Source organism: Dasypus novemcinctus, chromosome 1, assembly GCF_030445035.2.
Source record: "Dasypus novemcinctus isolate mDasNov1 chromosome 1, mDasNov1.1.hap2, whole genome shotgun sequence".
Classification (NCBI taxonomy): domain Eukaryota; kingdom Metazoa; phylum Chordata; class Mammalia; order Cingulata; family Dasypodidae; genus Dasypus; species Dasypus novemcinctus.
Genome location: NC_080673.1, coordinates 206695504 through 206704015, shown reverse-complemented (window position 1 = coordinate 206704015; position 8512 = coordinate 206695504).

Here is an 8512-nt window from a genome sequence, read left to right as displayed (position 1 = left end):
GCCGAGGCCGGGCGCGCCGGGCTCCCCGCGGGGCGGGCCTGCCCATGGCCTCCCTGCGCCCCGGGACGCCCCCCGCGCGCTCGCCCGCCGGCAGGAGAGCCATGTGCTGGGTGAGCGGCGCCAGGTCAGTGGGCGCGGCGTGGAGGCGGCCTGCGCGCGGGGTCCCTGGGGCGCGGCGGGGCCGGCCGTGCGCCGCGGGGCTGGGTGGGCTCGGCGGCACCCGGAGGGCTCCCCTCGGAGGGCCTGCTGCGGGGACACCGCCCGCCCCACCCGGCCGGCCTGTCCCCCACAGGCCCGTCCCAGGGGCCAGAGCCCGGTGGGGCCCAGGGGGGTGGACCCTTCCCACCCTCCCTCCACCCTGCGTGGGTGGCCGTGGTGTCTGGGTTGTGTCTGCACGTGTGTGTACTCTGTGTGTGCGTCCACTGCGTGTGCGTGCGCTGTGTGCACCGCATGTGTCCAGTGTGTGTGTACACCCTGTGTATGCACTGTGTGTGTGTCCTCTGAGTGTGTGTGCACTGTGTGGGTGTTGTGTGTCCACTGTGTGTGTCCACTGAGTGTGTCCACTGTGTGTGTCCACTGAGTGTGTGTGCACTGTGTGGGTGTTGTGTGTCCACTGCATGTGTGTGCACCATGTGTGTACTGTGTGTGTGCACTGTATCACTGTGTGTACTGTGTGTGTCCACTGAATGTGTCCACTGTATGTGTGTGCGCCGTGTATGTCCACTGAGTGTGTCCACTGCGTGAGTGTGCGCCGTGTTTCCACTGCGTGTGTCCACTGTGTGTGCGTGCACTGTGTACTGTGTGTGCACGCCGTGTGTGTCCACTGCGTGAGTGTGCGCCGTGTGTGTGCGCGTGTAGCATTCCGGGGGCCCAGAGCAAGTTGCGGGAGGGCCCTGCACAGGACCTGGGCAGCGCGCCGACCCGCCTGGTCTGGGGGCCCGCGGGTGGGGCTCCTCTCCTGAAGCCCGGGTGCCCTGCGCGGAGCAGCGGGGTCTCTGCTGGGCCTCCGTGGGAGAGCTTGGGTGTTGGTCTTTCTTTTGATTCTCTTATGGAGAAGGATTCTGGGAAGAGGAAGCAGAAGGGGAAACTGAAAAGAGAGAGAGCTGGGTGTGAGGCGGGGGAGGGGGCCGCCGCGATGGACTGCAGCCCCCCCCAGTCGCCGGGCACCACCCCCGTGTGCCAGGCTGGGGTGTGGCCGTGCCGGCGTGGGGGTGCCCCACCATTTACTGACTGTGTGACTCTGAGCATGTTATTTAGCCTCTCTGACCCTCGGCGTCTTCCTCAGTGACGCGGGAATGACGCTGGTCCATCCTTTCGGTGGTGTTGGGGCCATGGCGTGGGTGATCCCCAAGGGGCACCTGGCCTGGCCCAGGAGAGTGCCCGGTGCGCTGGGCGCGAGTCCTGAGGCTCTCCTGGCCCCTGCACCCTCTCTGTGCGGCGGGGTGGGGTAGAGCACCGGGGGGGCTTAGGGGGGCCTCGGCAGCCCCTGGGGACTGTGTGAGTGTGTACAAGTGAGTGTGAACGAGTGAGTTCGCACGCAAGTGAGGGTGTGAAGGACAGCGCCTCTCGGGCCGGGCCGGCCCCCTCCTGGCGCCCACAAACGCCCGGCTGGTGGCCGCTGAGTCACCCCCGGAGGCTGTGGTCTCGGGGCGCCGGCTCCACAGCTGCCGCGAGGGCCCCAGCTGCAGGGCTGGGGGGAGGGCCTGCAGGGCCCCAGCTGGCCGCGGCCTTCCCAGTCCCTGCCCCCAGCCTACCCTTGGCGTGGCTGGGGACGGGGGGCTCCGTGGGTGCTGGTGACAGCACCCCCAACCCCCTCACACACACAGGCCCACCCGCTCCCCTCGGTCTGCGGGTTCGGGATTCGGGGGCGCTGTCTCAGAGGCCCATGCCCCCACCCCACGTTGGAGTCAGCACCGGGCCTGAGGGGGGGCACCGCCCAGGGGGTCATCTGGGTGAAGGGAAAGCTATGCTGGCCCCAGAAGGGCCACATCCCCCCACCGAGGTCAGGCTGGGACGGGGGCCACCTCCGCTAACTCGCTTTCAATTCCGGGGTGCTCGTCGCTAGTGTGTACAAACATCCATCGCGATAAAATTCACACAAATTCGCTTCGCCCGTGCAGAGGGCACGAGTCGGCGCTTTCTCGCGGGTTCGCGGACACGGGCAGCCGTAACCAGTCCGTTTGAGAACATTTCTTTTTGTTTTTTATTTTTATTTATTTCTCTCCCTTTCACCCCCTCCCCCGTTGTCTGCTGTCTGTGTCCATTCGCTGTGTGTTCTACTGTGTCTGTTTGCATTCTTGTCAGCGGCACGGGAATCTGTGTCTCTTTTTGTTGCGTCATCTTGTTGTGTCAGCTCTCCGTGTGTGCGACGCCATTCCTGGGCAGGCTGCACTTTCTTTCGCACTGGGCGGCTCTTCTTATGGGGCGCGCTCCTTGCTCATGGGGCTCCCCTATGTGGGGACACCCCTGCGTGGCAGGGCACTCCTTGCGTGCATCAGCACTGCGCGTGGGCCAGCTCCACACGGGTCAAGGAGGCCCGGGGTTTGAACCGTGGACCTCCCATGTGGTAGACGGACACCCTAGCCACTGGGCCAAGCCCGCTTCCCTGAGAACATTTCTGTCACCTTGATGAGCAGTGCAATACCTTTTAGCTGTGCCCCCGACCGCCGCCCCAGCCCTGGCCAGCAAAGGTCACTTGCTGACGGAGCCCCGCCCTGGACACTTCCTGTGCGTGGCGTTGCACAATCGCGTGCTCCTTTGTGACCGGCTTCCTGTACATGAGCTGGTTCCTCCGTGGAACTTTGTTCCTGTTCTGGTTGAAGAGCGCCCGGTTGGCAGGGACCCGGGTGCTGGTCGCTCTCTGTGGGGGGCGGTGGGCGCGGCCCCTCTCGGCCTGTGAGCCATGCCGCTGTAAACCTCGGCGCCCAGGTTTTCCTGGGGGCGTGGGTCCCTGCTCCCAGGCGCTGCCGGGTCGCGTGTGGTTCTGGGTTTGAGTGTCGGAGGAACTGCCCGGGGCGGCCGCCTGCCTCCCACCCCCGGCGCACGCGGGTTCCCACTGGGCGCGTCCTCGCCAGCACCCGTCGCCTGGCTCTTGGGCTCCAGCCGTCCTGGCGGGCGAGAAGTGGGGCCCCTCTGTGGTTTTGGTTGACACCTCCCTGGTGACCAGTGGCACCTCCTCGGGGACTTATTTGGCCGTTCATGTATCTTCCATGGAAAAAATATCTATTCTGGTCCTTTGCCCGTTTTTAAATTGGATTATTTGTCTTTTTAATATTGGGTTGTGTATTAGTCAGCCGAAGGGGTGCTGATGAAAATACCAAAATTCATAGGCTTTTATAAAGGGTATTTATTTGGGGTAGGAGCTTACAGACACCAGGCCATAAAGCACAAGTGACTTCCCTCACCAAAGTCTCCTTGGAGCAAGATGGCTGCCGACGTCTGAAGGGCTCAGGCTTCCTGGGTTCCTACGTTCCTGGGGCTTGCTTTTCTCTGGCTTCAAGGTTCCTCTCTTCCTGGGGCTGGCTTCTCTTTCCTCTGCGTGCTGACTTCCCAGGGCTCCAGCTTAAGTCTTCAGCATCAAACTCCAACATCAAAACTCCAACATCAGGAACCCTCAACTCCGTTCTTCGCCATGCCATTTATCTGGGAGTCCCCACCCACCCTGGGACTCAATGCCCTAATCATAACTCAGTCACGCCCAGGGACAGATCAGATTACAAGCATAAGCCAATACTTCTTTTTGGAATTCATCAGTAATATCAAACGGCTACACTCCACCCTCTGAATTCCAAAAAGTTATTACAATATTCAAAAAAGCCTGAAATCAGTTACAATGCAAGTACTAAATCATATCATAATCAATTTAAAGAAATGCAGTTTGTCTTGGGGCAAAGTCCTATCTGCTATAGACCTCTGAGACTTACAAAACCATTTATCTGTTTCCGATACATAAATGGACAGACACAGGATAAACATTTTCCTTAGGATAAGGAAAATTTGGGAGGGAAACTGAGTCACGGGTCCTCTGCAGTTCAGCTAACCTGCAGGGCATCCTCATTCGATTTCAAAGTCTGGGAGTCATTCTTAGGATGATGGTTTCTTCTCCTTGGGGCGATTTGGGGACCCGCCCTTTCCACAGTCTTGCCCAACGGCCGTTTTCTTGGTTCCACCCTCATGAGCATTCTTGGTGTGGACCAAGCTCCAGAACTCTCCCTCCAAGAGTGTTGGGGTGATTGCCACAGCGCCCCCAGTCTTTGGGTTAGTCTTAACTCCCTTAGCACAGTGACGTGAAGGCAACATGCCCCCTAACCTTTGGCATACAGGCTCAGTCCCTCAGAGCAACGGGCTGACCCCCTGGCCTTCCCTACTCCACGGGGGACAGGTCTATGCCACTCAGACCTGTGGGCGCTGACCTTAACCGCCCTAGTCCTTGGGAATGTGCTCCCCCCTCTCTGCACCCTGGGGTGGCAAAACTCTCCCAGAACATCGGTAGAACATCCACCCTCTTCAACTGCTGGGCAAACTCTCCCTTTGCACACAGGGGTGGGGTTCCTCTCTTGGCCCAAGGTGATGTCTTAATTCAGATCTCAGCTTCCGTGGTTTTCCTCTTGAAGTCGTTTCCCCTTTGATCCCGCCTTTCCATGTCCTTTTATTCCAGGCTGACAGTAATTTTGTTCATACAGCTCTCAAAAAGCTTGTTGGTTTGGCATGCAGGAAGCAGGGGTCCAAGCCATCAGACAGTAAGACTTTCCACAAGTCTCCCGACATAACTGCATCTTCAATCCTGATTTACAAGTTCCAAGTCTAGTTAAGTTCTCCAGTGGGGCACTTTCATCTGGGAGGCTTGATCTCCAGAGGCTTGGAATTTCCAGAATCAGTTTCTGTTTTCTTTGTGCCCGACAGTTCCATCCTCAGCATATCTCTCTCATCCAGCATTTTGCTATAACTGCAAGCAGAAGCCAAGCCACATTCTCTGGGTTTACTTTGGAAATTTCCTCAGCTTAATGCCCAGCTTGCTATTTTCAAGTTCTGCCTTCCATAAAACACCAGGAGTTAATCTTGTTAAATTCTCTGCAAACTTTAAAACGTGGATCGCCTTTCCTCCAGTTCCAATAATAGTTTCATCATTTACTTCTAAGGCATCATAAAAAGTCTCTCTAGCGTCCATATTGCTATCAACAGTCTCTTAAAAGCAATCTAGGCCTTTTCCATCAAGCATTTCACAATTCTCCAAACAACACCCCTTACCCATTTATAAAACCATTCCAGCATTTCGGTAATTGCAAAAGCACTTCCCCACTCCTCAGTACCAAATTCTGTATTATTCAGCCAAGGGGTGCTGATGCAAAATACCAGAAACTGGTTGTTTCTATAAAGGGTATTTATTTGGGGTAGGAGCTGACAGATGCCAGGCCATAAAGCATAAGTTACTTCCCTCACCAAAGTCTACTTGGAGCAAGTGGCTGCCGACGTCTGGAGGGCTCAGGCTTCCTGGGTTCCTACATTCCTGGGGCTTGCTTCTTCCTGGGCTCAGGGTTCCCTCCTTCCTGGGGTTGGCTTCTCTTTCCTCTGCGTGCTGACTTCGCCGGGGCTCCAGCTTAAGTCTTCAGCATCAAACTCCAACATCAAAACTTCAACTCTGTCCTTTGCCATGCGTTTTTTTTTTTAAAGATTTATTTATTTATTTATTTAATTTTCCCCCCCCCCTTGTCTGTTCTTGGTGTCTGTTTGCTGCGTCTTGTTTCTTTGTCCGCTTCTGTTGTCGTCAGCGGCACGGGAAGTGTGGGCGGCGCCATTCCTGGGCAGGCTGCTCTTTCTTTTCACGCTGGGCGGCTCTCCTCACTGGTGCACTCCTTGCGCGTGGGGCTCCCCTACGCGGGGGAACACCCCTGCGTGGCACGGCACTCCTTGCGCGCATCAGCACTGCGCATGGCCAGCTCCAACACGGGTCAAGGAGGCCTGGGGTTTGAACCGCGGACCTCCCATGTGGTAGACGGACGCCCCTAACCACTGGGCCAAGTCCATTTCCCTGCATGTGTTTTATCTGAGAGTCCCCACCCCTTGGTGGGTGGGGACTCAATGCCCTAATGACCTGGCCCAATTAAAGCTCTAATCATAACTCAGTCATGTCCAGGTACAGACCAGATTACAAGCATAATCCAATATTTCTTTTTAGAATTCATCAGTTATATCAAACAGCTACAGGTTGTAAGAGTTTTTTGTATAATCTAAACAAGCCCTTTAGCAAATATATGATTTACAAAGATCTTCTCCCATTCTGTAAATTGTCTTTTTTCTTTCTTGATATGTCCCTTTGAAACACAAAAGTTTTTAATTTTGACGAAGTCCAATTTACCTATTTTTTTCTTTTTTTGCTTGTTTTTTTTAGATACTCTAGAAACCATTGCTTAACCCAAGATCACAGAGATTTATCCCTAGCTTTTCTTCTAAAAGTTTTTTTATTTTACCTTTTTCATTTCAATCTTTGATCCATCTTGAGTTAATTTTTGTTCATGATGTGAGGTCAAGGCCCAACTTTATTCTTTTGCATGTGAAAATACAGTTGTCCTGGCAGCATTTGTTGAAAAGACAGTTCTTTCCTCACTGAATGGTTTTGGCACCCTTATCAAAAATCAGTTGATGTAGACACACAGGTTTATTCTGGACTCTCGATTCTATCTTATGGATCAAACTATCATCATAGTGAGTTTTGAAATAGCAAAGTCGGAGTCTCCTACTTCCTTCTTTTTCAAGATTTCCTTTGCCTGTTCTGGGTCCCTTGCCATCCCAGATGGATTTTAGCTCGCCTTGTCAGCTTCTACAAAGAAGGCAGCTGGGATTTTGCTGGAGATTGCACTGAGCTGGTGATCAGCTTGGGGTTGCCATCTTAGCCAAATAAAGGCTTCTGACCCATGAACACGGGGTGTCTTTCCGTTTATTTAGAGCTTAACTTTTTTATAGCAATGTTTTGTAGTTTTCAGAGTATACGCATTGTGCTGCTTTCGTTAAATTAGTCCTAAGTATTTTGTTCTTTCTGGTTCTACTGTAAATGGAATTGTTTCCTTAATTTCATTTTTGGATTGTTTACTGCAAATATATAGACATACAATTTTTGTATGTTGATCTTTAGCCTGCAACTTTGCTAACTCATTTATCAGTTGTGATAGTTTTCTGATGGTGTCCTTAGGATTTTCTAGATACAGAAGCAACTCATCAGATAGAGGGTAGCTTTCTTTTGTTCTTTCTAATCTGGATGCCTTTTTTTTTTCTTTTTCTCGCCTAATTGCCCTGGCTAGAACTTCCAGTGCAATGTTGAATACAAGTGGCGAGAATCAATATCCTTGTCTTGTTCCTCATCTTAGGGGGAAAACTTTTAGTCTTTTACAGAATATTATACAAAGTATTACAATTAATATTATGTTGGCTGACTTTTTTTGTAGATGGTCTTTATTGGGTTGAGGAAGTTCCTTTCTATTCCTAGTTTTGTTGAGTGTTTTTATCATGAAGGGACATTGGGTTTTGCCAAATTGTGTGTGTACGCATATTAAAATAGTCAGGTGAGTTTTGTCCTTTATTCTATGACAATGGTGCATTACATTAATTGATTTTCAGATGTTAAACCCGAGTTTGCTTTCCAGGATAAATCCTGGTCATTGTGTATAATTCTTTTTAGACATTGTTGCACTCAGTTTGCTATTATTTTGTTGAAGTTTTTTTTTCTTTAGGCGGTACCAGGGATTGAACTCCGGACCTTGGACATGGGAAGCAGGCGCTCAACCACTGAGCTATACCTGCTACCCACCCCCCTTTTTTTTTTGGTCGGAATTTTTGCATCTAAATTCGTAAAGCGTGCTGGTCTGTAGTTTGCTTGTGATGCCTGTGTCTAGTTGGCATCAGGGTCGTGCTGGCCTCGTAGACTGAGTTAGGAAGAGCTCCTCCTCTTCTGCTTTCTGCAGGAGCCTGGGAAGGATTGGTGTTCATTTGGTTAGCTCCCACGAGCTGGGTCAATGGCCCCTCGAGGCAGTGGCCGCAGTGCGGACAGAGGCCCGGAGGGGAGCCCAGGGGATTCACATAGTGAGGAGCCCTGGGGTCTGCGGGTGCACAGGGAGCGGGGCTCGGGGAAACGCCCATGGGGGCTGGATGGGGGGCCAGGTGGGCACGGGGAGGCCCCCGAGTCTGGACTGGGGTTGGGGTTGGTGTGCGGGTGGAGGATGTGCTGGGTGGGGTGGGGCAGGCAGAGACCCGGGGCGGGCCGGGAAGGAAGGCAGGTGGACAGAGCGGTGGGCCTGGGGCCAGCCGGCTGCAGCGGGTCCCAGGGGGCTTGGCCCAGCTGGAAGCCTCCAGAACCGTCACCCCGTGGGGACAGCCAGGAGGGGGCAGCGCCCTGGAAGGGGCCAGTGTGGGGCCTGCTCTGCCACTGGCCTTGGTGGCCGCTCAGATGCAGGGGGTGTGGAGGAGGCAGGGCCTGCACCCGGCGCTGGCCATTTGGGGCTCGTCTGCCGGGAAAGGGGCA